At 36.1% G+C, this 15,335-nt stretch overlaps 1 protein-coding gene across 1 annotated transcript in view; it reads left to right on the top strand.

Annotated features, from left to right (window-relative positions):
• Nucleotides 1-13,735: 13,735 nt before the first annotated feature.
• SCN2A (sodium voltage-gated channel alpha subunit 2) overlaps nt 13,736-15,335 on the top strand; it is a 108,405-nt gene continuing 106,805 nt past the window's right edge. Inside the window, exon 1 of the mRNA XM_087920031.1 lies at nt 13,736-14,014. The gene's annotated coding sequence lies outside the window, so the exon portion shown is untranslated. The remainder of the gene's footprint in view (nt 14,015-15,335) is intronic.

Genomic DNA, 15,335 nt, shown 5'->3' with positions numbered 1-15,335 from the left:
TCTTGAGTGCTTCAGTTAACTCCATCATTGTTATGTTGCTTTCTAACATTGTTGCAATCTCTTTAGGTATCTGGGGTAACTTAGCATTCTGTAAGTACTGTTTCCTCATCAATATTCTCTTGTGTGTATAGTTTCCCATAATAGTCTCGAACGATTTCCTTCTTCTCTTTACTACCATAGCAAACTTGGCCTTGGTCACCTATTAATTGCAATATTTTCCTTGATTCTTTCTCCTTTCTCAATTTGTATGCTAATTATCTACCTGGTTTGTTTGCATCTTCAAAGTAGTTCTGTTTAGCACCTCTAATTTTCTGTGCTAATTCTTCTTTTTCTATTTGACCCATTTTATGTTTAATTATATCCATTTTTAGCTTGATGTCCTTTTTCTGTGGCATTTTCTGTAGCTCTTTTTCAAGTCTTTTATACTCATCCTCTAAGGCCTTAGAGGCTAGTCTTTTCATAGTATTCCTTTTCCTTGTATAGTCTATTATCAAGCCTCTAACATATGCCTTCATTGTATCGCATACATTCTGAATTGATGTATCTTCTTTTTTGTTTTCTCTAAAGAAAAAAGCCAATTCTTTCTCCATCCACTGTGTGAAGTCGTTTTCCTTTAAAATAGTATTATTTAATGTCCATCTAGATCTTCTTCTTTGTCCTTTCCATTTAATTGTCATTGGATTGTGATCTGCCCAAGTACTTGTTTCAATATTTATTTCTTAAATATTAGTTAACAATTCTGTTGACATCCATATCATATCTATTCTGGACCATGACAAGTGTCTATTTGAGTAGAAGGTGTATTGTTTAGTTTTAGCATTTCTTTCTCTCCATGTATCTTTTAAGTTTATTTCATCTACCATTTTAAAAAAGGATTTAGGGAGAGTCTTTCAGTTTGGCTTTATTGTTTTCTGTGCTGTATAGTCCAATTTATTGTCTACAATTGCATTAAAATCTCCCATCATAACTATATTAACATAGTCCAGCTCAATTATTTTCATATGTAATTTTTTATAATATTCTTCTTGTTTGTCATTCAGGGCATAAATTTCAATCAGGAGTGTTTTCATATTATTCTCCATTATTTCCACCATTAGTATTCTTCCGTCGTCATCAGTATAAATCAATTTCGCTGGAATGGTCTCTTTAATATATAAAACCATTCCTCTTTTCTTGCATTGTGTCAAGGAGGTAAATATTTTCCCTAGTTTTGGCTGTATCAACAATTGTTCATATTGCTTTTTAATATGTACTTCTTGTAGGCAGATTATATCAAATTTTAATTTCTCTAATTTATGGAAGGTTTTCCTTCTTTTAACGGCTGCATTAAGTCCATTTATATTAATTGTAATCAATTTTTTCTCTTCCATGGTTATATTTTATAATTAGGTTTGGCTGCTCTCGTGGATCTTGGTTCACATTATTCTTCGGCTTCCTCCTTTCCACCTACTGCACCTTCCTTTTTTTCAGTCGCCATTTGGCAGTCCTCTTGGAATTCAATTAGTGAAATTTCTTTTTCTTCCTCTTCCTCTTTCCCTTTGAAAAATTCTGTATAAAATGATTCAGCTTTCTCAGTTGAATCAATTCTGTTCTTGCCATGTGAACATTAAACCTTCTGGAATCAGCTATCTATAATTCACCTCTTTTTAAAGTAGCAATTTAGTCAAGAATCAGTATTCTCTTCTCATATCTCTCACTCTTCTGGGTACTTGTTTCAAGACCACAATCTCCTTGTCTTTATATTTCAATGTTTTCTCTCTTGCCACTTGCAATATTTGCGTTTTAATGGCTTTTTTTGTAAATCTGATGTGAACTTCTCTTGGTAGGCTATTTCTCATTGCGTATCTTGTGAAGACTCGATAGACCTCATCTATTCCATCCATCATCTTCTCTTCAGTTATTTCCAAAGCTTCAGCCAATATTTCTATCATTATCTCAGCTAAGTTTTGTCCTTTTTCTTCCTCTATGTTTTGGAATCTAAGATAAAATTCTGATCTGTCCATCTCCCATCTCAGCATACCACTTTTATCTTGTTCAACCACAGTTAATCTGTTATCAGTGTCTCCAATCTTCTTATCTCTTTGTTTACGTTCTTCAATTTTTAGTAGTCTCTCATCATACTTCATCATCATTTGTTGGATGTTCTCGATGTTTTCATTGGTTTTCCCTGTTCTTTGTTCAATGTTCTCTGTTCTTTGTTCGATGTTCTCTATTCTCTTTTCAATATTCTCTGATCTTGTTTGAATGTTTTTAATGCCTTGCATAATCATTTGCAGGGTCACTTTTTCTTTTTCTTGTTCTTTCTCTTGCCTTAACATTGTCTGTATTGAATGTCATCCTCCAGATGATGGAGAGGAGGAAGTGGAAGTTGAAGAACCAGGAGCTGTTAATTTCCTACTCATTTCAAACAATTCAAAATCTTCAGGTTCTTCTAGACCTTAATCCAATTATGAAGTAACCAATTGTGATTCCAAATAAAAATAGTAGGGGAAAAGAAGCCAAATAGTAATAATAAAAAAGAAAAAAGAATTTCTCCAGGTTCTTGTATACCTTAATCCAATCGATTAGTTAGATAACAATGAAAATTCAAAAATGAAGGAAAAAACCATAAACATACACAAAAGAGAAAAAGTTGTAAAATTCTAAAAAAGACAGAAAAGTGAGGAATAAAAAGCTAAAAAAAAATGGAGAAATTCTTCAGGTTCTTCAACACCTTAATCCAATTAAGAGGTCTCAAATATAAAAGGCTGCATAAGAGAAAAAGAAAAAAAGCCAGGAAGATAAAAAGAAAGAAAAAAACCAGTATTGGAGGTAGATGGAAAAACAAAAGTACCAGAAAGGCAGAAAGAGAAAAAGAAAAAGAAAGGCTACTCTCTTAAAAAGAAAAAGGGAATCATTAATACTAAAAAATGTTTTTTGTTCAGGTCAAAGATGCTTTTGAGCTAGTTTGATAATGGAATCAAAAGATGTTATTAAAGAGAAACAAACCCCATGGGAAAAAAAACTGAAATGGACTTTAAGGTGGATTTAAAATTATAACAAGAAAGAGATGGAAATATTGAATTTACAAATGCAATTAGATGATGATTTAAAAATTTAAAAAGATATACAGATAATAAATCAAATGAATAATGTAGATTATTTTCCTATATTAGGATATAAGAGATCTATTGGAGTTACTCCATTGGAATTATAAATGATGTTGATGAAGATGAAAAGAATTTTGAGAAAACAGATAAAGAGAATATGAGAAAGCAGATATTAGAACTTAATTTATGTGAATTAATGATTGCTGTGAGAAACTTCAATGGCATTGACTCCAGTATACTGGACTATAAATAGGGATTTGCTCCATGAATCCTCTTTATCTGTCATCTACCTGCTCAGCTGTGCTCTCAAAAAATGAACATGTACAATGATACTTGACTTTAAAAAAAATGAACTTCTTTAGATCCTACCTATCAATGAATACTTCAGCTTCAATCATAACAATACAAGAGCACACAATAGATACAAACTTAAGGTAAACCGCACCAAACTTGATTGCAGGAAATACGACTTCAGCAACAGAGTGGTCAATGTCTGGCACTCCACCTGACTGTGGTTTCTTCCCCAAACCCCAAAAACTTTAACCTTAGATTGTCTACTATTAACCTCACCCCTTTCCTAAGAGGTCTGTAGGGGCGTGCATAAGCGCACCAACGTGCCTACCTTCCCTGTCCTATTGTTTCTTTTTTATTTTTCTTATATGTATCCATTTCATGTATTCATAACTATGTTTATACTTATACCTGTTATCTTATAATTGCTTGACAAAATAAATAAATAAAAAAGATTAGAAATTTGTTATCAAGAAAACATCCTCTAGGATACTCAGCCAGCAGATTAATGGTGAAAGAGTTAATCTCTTTAACACTGCCTTCAATTAGCACACCTCCCAATCTCAGCCTGAAGATGAATCAACCGAATCTGAAAATAAGAATCTAGGCAGGCAAATAGGCAGGCACAAATTGTACAGTACTTTATTCTGTTCTAGGCTCCATTCCAATCTAGGCCCTAGCATATAACTCGGACCAGATATGTCACTTATTTACTGCTTGGCATAGATCAAGGGTGTCAAACTCGCATTGTCATGATGTCATCATGTGACATATCATGACTTTTTCCCATTCGCTAAACCAGGTGTGGGCGTGGTCAGCATATGATACATTTGGCCCGCAGGCCACGAGTTTGACAGCCCTTACATAGATGAAAGTGGTAGTTCCAGAGATTGGTAGGAAGGTGAGAAAAAGGTGGGAAACCTGTTTCAATTCTACTTGCTCCATTTATTGAAGGTCACTGTATGAAACATCTTGTGCAATCTGGACTTTTAGGATACTGTACAGTAGTTCTTGATTTACAATAACATTTGGAACAGAATTTCTGTGGTTAGATAAAGGTGGTTGTTAAATGAGTTATGTCCAATTTTACAACCTTTTTATTTTTGCCCCGGATGTTAAAGAAATCACTCCAGTTGTTATGTAAATTATGTAGTTATTAAGCAAGTCTGTCTCTCCCTATTGACTTGTTTGTCAGGAGCCAATTGGAAAAGTAGCAAATGGCAATCACATGATCCCAGGATGGTTCAATTTGCGGTAAATACATGTCAGTTGCCAAGGGCTTAAATTTTGATCACATGACCGTGGAGATGCTGTGGACTTGTAAGTCACTTTTTATGAGTGCTGTTCTAATTTTCTAGTCAACCAGAACATTCTCATTTCAAATAGTGGGGGAAATGATGCATGGCAATTTTCTTCAGTTGCTAGCTCTGTTTTCTTTCTGACCTCCCTGTTTTTCTCCTCCTGTGGAGAAACTCTTCTTCCAACTAGTTTATAATTGTGTTAGCAGTTTGAAAATTTGAGACAGACTGCAAATTTGAGATAGACCACAAGACACTGCAACCATCATAAATATGAATCAATTGCCAAGTGCCTGAATTTTTATCATGTGACTATGGGAATGCTGCTGCAGCCGTCTTAAGTGTGAAGTTACTTTTTTCAGTGTTGTTGTAACTTCAAACAGTCACTAAATGAACTGTTGTAAGTCAAGGATTACTTGTAACTAAATATTGAAAGCCTGACAGCGTTTGTCTTTCCTTTCCTTTTATACCAAAAAAGATCACAGCAAGGAAGTCTTGACTTTCTTCCTCATTATTTCCTGTTTTCCCAAGCTAAACTCATGTTTTGCTAACAGTTGCTGGTTAATTCAGTGATGGCAAATCTTTTGGGTTCAGTGTGTCCAAAATTCAGAAAATGCATACCTTGATTCTGTGACGTGTTGAACACATACCTCTGAACAAACGAGAAACAATTCTCTGTCTCCCTCCCAACCTCCATCTAATCCATCTTAAAAAGCAGCATGAAAACATCGGAAACACTTGAAAACACCTGAAATAGAGACCCAGGCTTCCACTTCAAACCTGGTACCATGCTGTCACTCAAAATGGCCACTTGCACCATGCTGCCATATGCTACTGTTCTGGGCAGCCTAGATGGAGGGGAAGATAGAGAATTGTTTTTCTTTTGTTTATGAAGGGTGCTGTTTGACATGCCAGTGTCTGGAGGGTGGAGCTGGTGTCGCGACGATACGGCATGCGATCTTGGAGGTCTGAGATCGCTGGCGATATCTTTGCTCCTGGACGGTCCTACCGGATCTAAACCGTCCCAAAGAGATGGTGAAAGTGAAGAGCACATCCTGTCGATCCCAGGGATACCACAAAGTCCCTGGTAGATCTAGGAGAAGCTCTTCTTGCCAGTGGCAAAGAGGCAGCCATTAAAGCTGCTGAAGTTGGGACAGCTCCGAAACGGAAGAGAACAGAAAGAGAGAGTGTGCTGGTTTGGTGAGAACTTTTTCTTTATTCTAAGATCTGAAAGGACACCCTAAGGAAAAGAGAGAATCTGTAAAAGTTTTGACAGAAGTGATTAAGCTGCAATTTTAAACAGGAATGTCAAAGTAATGTTCTTTTTTCTCATTGCTGGATTTTCTATACATGATCTTGTATTTTGAAACTGGACTGGTTTTTTCGTTTACATCTATTTTTTTTCTTCTCCTTTTTGATTCTGTAATATTTTAAGCTAGAGGCTCCCTTTTAGTTATTTCTTTTTTTAAAAAATATCTTTTTCTTTTTTTTATTAATTCTTATTATATCTTGCTTGGAAAAGGAGGGGGAAAGTGACAGCAAAGAAACTTTGTAACACTGCCAACTAGAGGCTTGAAAATATTCTATTTCCCTGTGACCGGACAAAGCTGAGAAAGAAAGAACTGAGACTCTTTTTCAAGGACATTGCTATTTGATAAAATAGAGGGAAGAGCATGGGAGAGTATTATTGCAGGTGCTCTTCTGGGTTTCTATCAACAGCTGGAGTCTGGTGTTGAAACCGAGGGGGGGAAAAGGTGATAAGTTTTTGGAGAAGAGAGCTATAATAAGAGCCTTGGATAATTAAACAAAGTGCAGTGTGCTCTTTTTACCTTTTCTAAGTTGCGCTATCCCTCCTCACCAACTTCATTGTATTTCATTTTATCTTTTTTTTTCTTGTAATAACTATTTGGGTTTTTGGCTTTGTTGGAGCTTGTCTTTGTTTTTCTTTTTTCTTTGGAAGTCCAATCTCTACGTATGCTTTTTATTTTAAAGGGAAAGCTTTAGTATTAATGTTTTTTTTAAAGGGAATAAGCTTTTTTTCCTTTCCTGGTATTTTTGTTTTTTCATCTACCTTTCTGGTTCATTCTTATGCACTCTTTTCTATTTGAGACCTTTTAATTGGATTAAGGTGTTGAAGAACCTGAAGAATTTTTCTTTTTCCTCCCACACCCCCTTTTTTTTCCAAGCCTTTTTCTTCATCTAACTATTGATTGGATTAAGGTATACAAGAACCTGAAGAAATTTTGTCCTCCCCTTTTTTCTTTTTTTAATCATTTTATTTGGGCTTCTTTTTTTTACTATTTTTATTTTTGAACTATAATTGGTTACTTCACAATTGGATTAAGGTTTAGAAAAACCTGAAGATTTTGAATTGCTTAAAATGAGTACGAAATTTACAGCTCCTGGTTCTTCAACTTCTACTTCTTCCTCTCCACCATCTGGAGGACAACGTTCAATACAGACAATGTTAAAGCAAGAAAAAGTGACTCTGCAGATGATTATGCAAGGAATTCAAAATATTCAAGCAAGGTCAGAGAATATTTAAAAGAGAATAGAGAACATTGAACAAAGAACAGAGAACATTGAACAAAGAACAGAGAACATTGAACAAAGAACAGGGAAAAACGATGAAAAAGTGGAGAACATCCAACAAATGATGTTGAAGTATGATGAGAGATTCCAAAAAATTGAAGAAGAAGATAAACAAAGAGACAAGAAGATTGGAGATATTGATAATAGATTAACAGTGGTTGAACAAGATAAAAGTGGTATGTTGAGATGGGAGATGGGTAGATCAGAATTCTATCTTAGATTCCAAAATGTAGAGGAAGAAAAAGGACAAAATCTAGCTGAGATAATGATAGAAATACTGGCTGAAGCTTTGGAAATAACTCAAGAGAAGGTGATGGATGGAATAGATGAGGTTTATCGAGTTTTCACAAGATATGCGATGAGAAATAGCTTACCAAGAGAAGTTCACATTAGATTTACAAAGAAAGCCATTAAAATGCAAATATTGCAAGTGACAAAAGAGAAAACATTGAAATATAAAGACAGGGAGATTGTGGTCTTGAAACAAGTACCCAGAAGAGCAAGAGATATGAGAAGAGAATACCGATTCTTGACTAAATTGCTACTTAAAAAAGAGGTGAATTATAGATGGCTGATTCCAGAAGGCTTAATGTTCACATAGCAAGAACAGAGACATAGAATTGACTCAATTGAGAAAGCGGAATTATTTTATACATAATTCTTTGGAGGGAAAGAGGAAGAGGCAGAAAAAGAGATCTCACAAATTGAATTCCAAGAGGACTGCCAAATGGCGACTGAAAAAGAAGAAGGTGCAGTTAGTGGAAAGGTCAAAGAACAACATGAACTAAGATCTACGAGAGCTGCTAAAGTTAACTACAAAATATAACCATGGAAGAGAAAACAATTAATATAAATGGACTTAACTCAGCCGTTAAAAGAAGGAAAACCTTTCATAAATTAGAGAAATTAAAATTTGATATAATTTGCCTACAAGAAGTATATATTAAAAAACAATATGAACAATTGTTGATACAGCCAAAATTACGGAAAATATTTACTTCCTTGACACAATGTAAGAAAAGAGGAGCAGTTTTATATATTAAAGAGAAGCAAAATTGATTTATACTGATGATGATGGAAGAATACTAATGGTGGAAATAATGGACAATAATAAGAAAACACTCCTGATCGCAATCTATGTTCTGAATGACAAACAAGAAGAATTCTACAAAAAATTACATATGCAAATTATTGAACTGGACTACGTTAATATAGTTATGATGGGAGATTTTAATGCAATTGTAGACAATAAATTGGACTATACAGCACAGAAAACAATAAAGCCAAACTGAAAGACTCTCCCTAAATCCTTTTTTAAAATGGTGGATGAAATAAACATAAAAGATACATGGAGAGAAAGAAATGCTAAAACTAAACAATACAACTTCTATTAAAATAGACACTTATCATGGTCCAGAATAGATATGATATGGATGTCAACAGAATTAATAACTAATATTCAAGAAATAAATATTGAAACAAGTACTTAGGCAGATCACAATCCAATGACAATTAAATGGAAAGGACAAAGAAGAAGATCTAGATGGACGTTAAATAATACAATTTTAAAGGAAAAAGACTTCACACAGTGGATGGAGAAAGAATTGGCTTTTTTCTTTAGAGAAAACAAAAAAGAAGATACATCCATTCAGAATGTATGGGATACAATGAAGGCATATGTTAGAGGCTTGATAATAGACTATACAAGGAAAAGGAATACTATGAAAAGACTAGCCTCTAAGGCCTTAGAGGATGAGCATAAAAGACTTGAAAAAGAGCTACAGAAAATGCCACAGAAAAAGGACATGAAGCTAAAATGGATATAATTAAACATAAAATGGGTCAAATAGAAAAAGAAGAATTAGCACAGAAAATTAGAGGTGCTAAACAGAACTACTTTGAAGAAGCAAACAAACCAGGTAGATAATTAGCATACAAATTGAGAAAGGAGAAAGAATCAAGGAAAATATTGCAATTAATAGATGACCAAGGCCAAGTTTGCTATGGTAGTAAAGAGAAGAAGGAAATCATTCGAGACTATTATGGGAAACTATACACACAAGAGAATATTGATGAGGAAAGAGTCAAACAGTACTTACAGAATGCTAAGCTACCCCAGATACCTAAAGAGATTGCAACAATGTTAGAAAGCAACATAACGATGATGGAGTTAACTGAAGCACTCAAGAAGCAAAATAATGGAAAGGCACCAGGCCCAGATGGACTTCTGGCAGAATTTTACAAAACATTACAAGAATCGTTGAATCTTCCATTGCTGGAAGTTATGAATGAAGTTATGTTAAAGAAGAGAATAAAGAATAATTTCCACTATTTTCTAAGCTGCTTCTATTTTCTTTCTTTACATTTTTTTTTTAATTTTGAATGTAGAACAGTCAAAAGACTACCACATTTTAAATCTGAAAAGCTGAATTGCAGTTGGAAAACAGCCGGTAGTCATATTACTTAAATGGTATGCAAATGTCAGGAAGTATTTTATAGGGCATCTTTTAATGCAATTCCATCTGTTTTGTCTCAGTCACCAAAGTTCAGTGGATGGCTTTGGCAGAATTATCCTCATTCAGCCCATCTCACTTCATCTTATTCTATCTCACTTCATTTCACTTCATTTCACACTTTACCTCTCCGCTTTTGTGAAGCAAAATGTTTATGCCCCTTAATGCTCCTGAAGGAAAGATGAGATCTGAATGAAACAAAGATTTAACAACATGCTTTTGCCTTTGTGGTTCTGAAACCATTAGAGCAATGTTTCTTTTTTGCGCATTTAATAAATGGATAACAGCAGATTAATCTCACTTCTTTCACTGGCTCAACTTGGTAAATCAATTCCTGTAATGCTTCTCGTCATTTGTTTTATAAGCAGACACACATGGCTTACGAAAAGTAGCGAGGTGTTATATGCTATTCTATAAAGTTAATGAAGAGATTACAGGTAGACCTCGCTTTTCAACCACAATTAACCCCAAAATTTCTGTTGCTAAGCAAGATAGTTGTTAAGAGAGTTTTGCCCCATTTTACCATCTTTCTTGCCACAATTATTAAGGGGCATGCATAAGTGAACCATCGTGCCTCCTGTCCCTGTCCTATTGTCCCCATTTATTCATACCTATTTCCTGTATTCTTACTCATGTTTATACTTATGCCTATTATCTTGTAAGGGATTGACAAATCAAATAAATAAATAAAAAATAAATGAATCACCACAGTTGTTAAGTTAGTAACACGATTGTTAAGTTAATCTGGCTTTCCCATTGATATTGCTTGTCAGATGTCACAAAAGGTGATCCCATGATCTTCAGGACACTGCAGCCATTATAAATACATGCCAGTAGCCAAGCATCCGAATTTTGACCATGTGATCATTGCAATGCTGCCACTGTCGTAAGGGCAAGAAACAGTCACACATCTCGCTTTTTTCAGCAATGTTGTAACCTTGAACAGTCACTAAAGAAATAATTGTAACTTAAGGACCACCTATATTGAGGATTCACTTATTAGTAAAATGGCTGTATGTTTTATAGATATACCGCAAACACTTCATTGTTCTGTGGCTAACCTTGGAGAGTAATATACTTCTTGCCTTTGTATAAAAACACCGAACAATTTTCTAGTCACTTTCATTCTAAACACGGAATTTTCATATGCCAGGCATACGTATAAATTTTACATGGTATTATATAGGAATGATGTATATTATAAATCAGTTCATTGCTCTATAAATGATGTTGCTAAATTTTGCCAAGCATTCTATTTCCAGTCTTAATGAAAATGTATTAATTTTCACACATAAGGCTATTTTTGTAACACAAAAACATTGTTGCAAAATGGATTACACAGATTAGCTGCAGTTTGTCAAAAAGATGCAGGTTGTATAAAATGGGAAAGCACATTAAAAAAAGGATGTGGGTTGAAAACTATGCATGCAAAAAAATCCAAGCTGCACTGCTGTCCTTTGAGCTGATTTCCAGGCTTAAATAAATATAGGTGTTGTTAAAAGAGTTTTGCCCCAGTTTATGACCTCTCTTGCCACAGTTGTTAAGTGAATCACTGCAGTTACATTAGTAATACAGTTGTTTAGTGACTTCCCTATTGACTTTGCTTGTCAGAAGGTCACAAAAGATAATCACATGACCCTGGGACACTGCAACATCATAAGTATGAGCCAGCTGCCAAGTGTCTGAATTTTGATCATGTGACCATAGGGAGGGGCCAATGGTTGTAAGTGTGGAAAAATGGTCATAAGTCAGTTTTTTCAGTGCTATTGTAACTTCAAATGGTCACTAAATGAACTGTTACAAATTGAGGACAATTTGTACAATTTAGTAGTAGTAAATATAATTATTATTCCTCAATGATATTATATTTCTTAAAATTAGAAATGATCCCTAAATAGACTTGCTACTAAGAGTTCTCCAGAATAGATGTCTGTGAATGCCTTCTACATTCTCAATTAAGCAGAACTCAGAATTTTTTTCTGTTAAGGTTAATTCAAAGCTAAGTGAAATTCCCTTGAATCATAGTGTTTACTGCAGGGCTGTCAAACTCCCGTCCCGTGGGTCGGATGCATCACACGCTGGCCACGCCCATGCCCGGTTTAGCAAAGGGGGGAAAAGTCCCAATACATCATGTGACGACACCGTGATGCCATGAGTTTGACACCCCTGGCTTAGACATGCTAAAGCTTAAAAGAAACTTAAAAGAGATTTCATTGCTTAGAATGACAATGTCGAAAATAGCTAATTCACAATACAAGGTTCTTTTATCCACATTAATGAATCAGAACTATCATCTTCTGGGTCTAATATCATAAATACAGGTTTGTATCCCAATCTATAATAATATAGTAAATATTAAATATAGTAATATTTCAACATTTTTCGTTACTGTAAGTATGAATGTTAAAGGGGAGGATTTTAATTTAAAAATTAATTTTAAAAAGTAGTTCATAATTGTTCAGTGCATCTGAGGCCTCAAGCAATGAATGAAACTTAATGAAGAAGAACCACTTGAAGAGTCACTTGTTGAGATGTGCTGCAGTACAAATCAAATCTAATCCAATCAATCAATAACAACCCTTTTGGTACAGGTCGGTCAAACTGGCGGCCCATGGACCGGATCTATCATGCACAGGCCATGCCTACCCCAGCTTCACAAAGGCAAAAAACATGGTGATACATCACATGATGCGATCGAGATTGACACCCATGGTCTAGTAGTTAAGGCACCAGACTAGAAAGCAGGAGACCAATAGTTCAAATCCTGCTTTAGCCATGAAAAATCAACTTGGGTGACTTAGGGCTAGTCACTCTCTCTCTCTCTCTCTCAACCAATACACTTCACAGGGTTGTTGTTCTGGGGAAAGTAGGAGGGGCCAGATGTGTTTGCTGCCTTGAGTTTTTTTGTAAAAATAATGAAGGTGGGAAATAAAGAAACAAACCAGTAATTCATCTCCTTAATTTAAATAATATGCATGACAGGATGCATAATAATACATAGTGTAACAATTTTCCTTTTCTATATGCTAGTCCTTCAAATACTGAATACCTTTTTAAAGTGGCATAAAATATTTCAGCAATTTATCCGTTGGTTCAAGGTTTGTTTGTTTTTAGGGGAAACTGTGAAATGTGCAAACTGTGACAATACTGATCCAAAGTCAGAGTCCTGGATGGTACAAATGTCAAAAGGCTTTTGAGGAAGTGATGAAAGGGCTTTACATATCTGGGCCATTTGATAAATAGCACTGATAAATAGCAGTGAGCCCATAGACTCACTGTCACGTAAATATATATATAGGATTGCACTGACCTGCTGTGACCTGCAGTGCACAATTTCGAATTTATCTTATCAGATTCAATTAACAGTCATACCACTACTTTTTCTTTTCTTTTTTTTTTATAAAAAAAACATGTGCTCAGCAATATTGCTTTTGTTTGGTGATGATTGTCAACCCAAAGTTGTGCAAAATCTTCTAATTTAAACTTGCACCTTGCAAAGCTGCCTATGACAGATATCTCAACTGCTTTTTTGGCAGATGGGCTGAGAAAACCCTTTCATTCCTTATCATTTCAATGTGATTGATCTACAGAAGGGTAGGAGGAGGAGCCTCAAGATAAATAAATGGCATAGGAGGCTGCATGCAGGAGGAAAGATTTTCTAAAATGGGGTTACCTTATTGTCACCCTCTTTCCCCCTCCCCCTTTGAGTGGTGCAATCAGATGAAGAGTTTGTCGTTTCCTTGTTTAAAGTTGGTGTATTTGCAGTCCTTAAAACGAGAATATGTGACTAACGCCGCAGCTTCTGTCAATAGGGGTGCAAAAAACAAGACAACGGGAAAATAACATTTGTTCCTTTTGCCGGTAGATGGCGCTATCCCTTAATTTGCAGACTTGGTTTTCATTTTTTTATTTAAATACGGAGCAGTCTCTTTTCTTCCTTCCCTGCTTTTTTTTTTTAAATTCCCCCACAAGCCCCCCCTCCCTTACGGATGTTGGGGAACACAGAATGATCCTTAGAGAAAGACGCCAGGGCAGAAGGTTCCTGTAAAGGTTTCTTTTCGATTTGGGGGGCTGGATCATTTTTTGTCCCCGAGACGGTGTAAAAATGGGAGACTTTGGAAGCTCCTATCTTGAGGAACCTGGACAGCTGCAGTAAGGAAAACACGGCATATGCAGATCTATGGATAATAGTTCTCCTGCTGATGCTGTAATTTATCACTCTTCTTCTCAGGTAAGATAAAGGGTTTAAGGGAATATTTCATTGCCGGGTTTATATAGTCCTTATCAGGCCCTGTTACTGATTGTCTCCTGCTGATGTATCTGCTGGACCATTTATTTTGGATGCAATAAGGAGAAAGGAGATTTCAGAGAGGTGCTTTTGGGCTGAGGTGTACTGAATTTTGCCTCGTACATTCCTCCATTATAGGAAAAACAGTTTAATCTCTTACAGGATGCTGTTAATTCAGTGTTACATTTTCCAGAAGGTAGGGCAGAGATTTGCTTCCCTTCCGTTGCTCAAGTCAAAATGTATTGTTGCTTGAGCTTGGTTCTCAGCCACAAGTGATACATTTTTCCAGGTTGTCTTATTTTGTGCGTTGACAAAAATGGTCGAGGAATAACGAAGCAGACTGAGAAAACGGAGGTGGTGGGCTGAAGAAGATCCTTCGAATCACCCTACCACAGAAACATACTGTATCGTTAGCATTTTCAGGTGACAAATGCAGTCTTTCGTAATATTCACCCTGTTGTTTATCAAGGTATAGTTCATTTACAGTATTGCAGCACAGCACATCCTCCCAGTAGAACAGCTTTCTCAGTGGAGGAGACCGTATGAAAATCACAGATTAGGTCAATTCACCCACTGGAAGGTGGCAAAAAGCACAGCAATATTAACCTTTTCTTTTCTTTTCTAAAAAAGATACCGTTGCATGTTCAGTCAGGTATTCCAACGTATTCCTTGCCTTTGCTTTCGACTCCCACATGTCCCCCCTGCATTATGTGTCTCGTTCATATGATTCAGACTATGAGAAACAACAGGGTTTCCCAGCAGGCAGCAAACCAATGCAGCTCCTGATCCTAACTCCGCTCTATACCCCCACCCCAATTTTTCCCTCTTGGAAAAAAAAAATAGGATTGGGATAATTGGGAGAGCTGATTTCCCGAATCAATGATTCACAGACACCGTCTCTCTGGGTGAGAAACCACCTCTGGCCTCCTTGAGGATAAGCAAGGAGATCAATATTGCGGCTGTCAAGGCAACGCAGTTTGCCAGGTTGATTGCAGCAGAAGGTTTGGCCTCAGCTTCCTCTGGCACAGAGCAAATCGGATAGAACTCCTGTCGGCTTCTGAGAAGCTGGCTTTGCTGGTTGAGGGGCTTGGATTCTTTCCACAGCTGAGCTCTGAATCAGTGGAGGGGCCTAGAAGGAGGGGGTGGGGATGTTCATGGGAACGGAGCCGCCCTTTTTTTTTTTAGGCAGGAAGTAGGGAGGAGACACCCTTGCTGTTCCTGGCTGGTGGGCCATGGATGGTCTTTGCATGTGAGAAGGGTTGGA

This window comes from Pseudonaja textilis, chromosome 1 (genome assembly GCF_049901715.1).
Source record: "Pseudonaja textilis isolate UNSWEBS1 chromosome 1, rPseTex1.2, whole genome shotgun sequence".
Taxonomy (NCBI): Eukaryota; Metazoa; Chordata; class Lepidosauria; order Squamata; family Elapidae; genus Pseudonaja; species Pseudonaja textilis.
The sequence above is the reverse complement of the archived record's forward strand: the minus strand, read 5'-3'. Positions and strand labels throughout refer to the sequence as shown.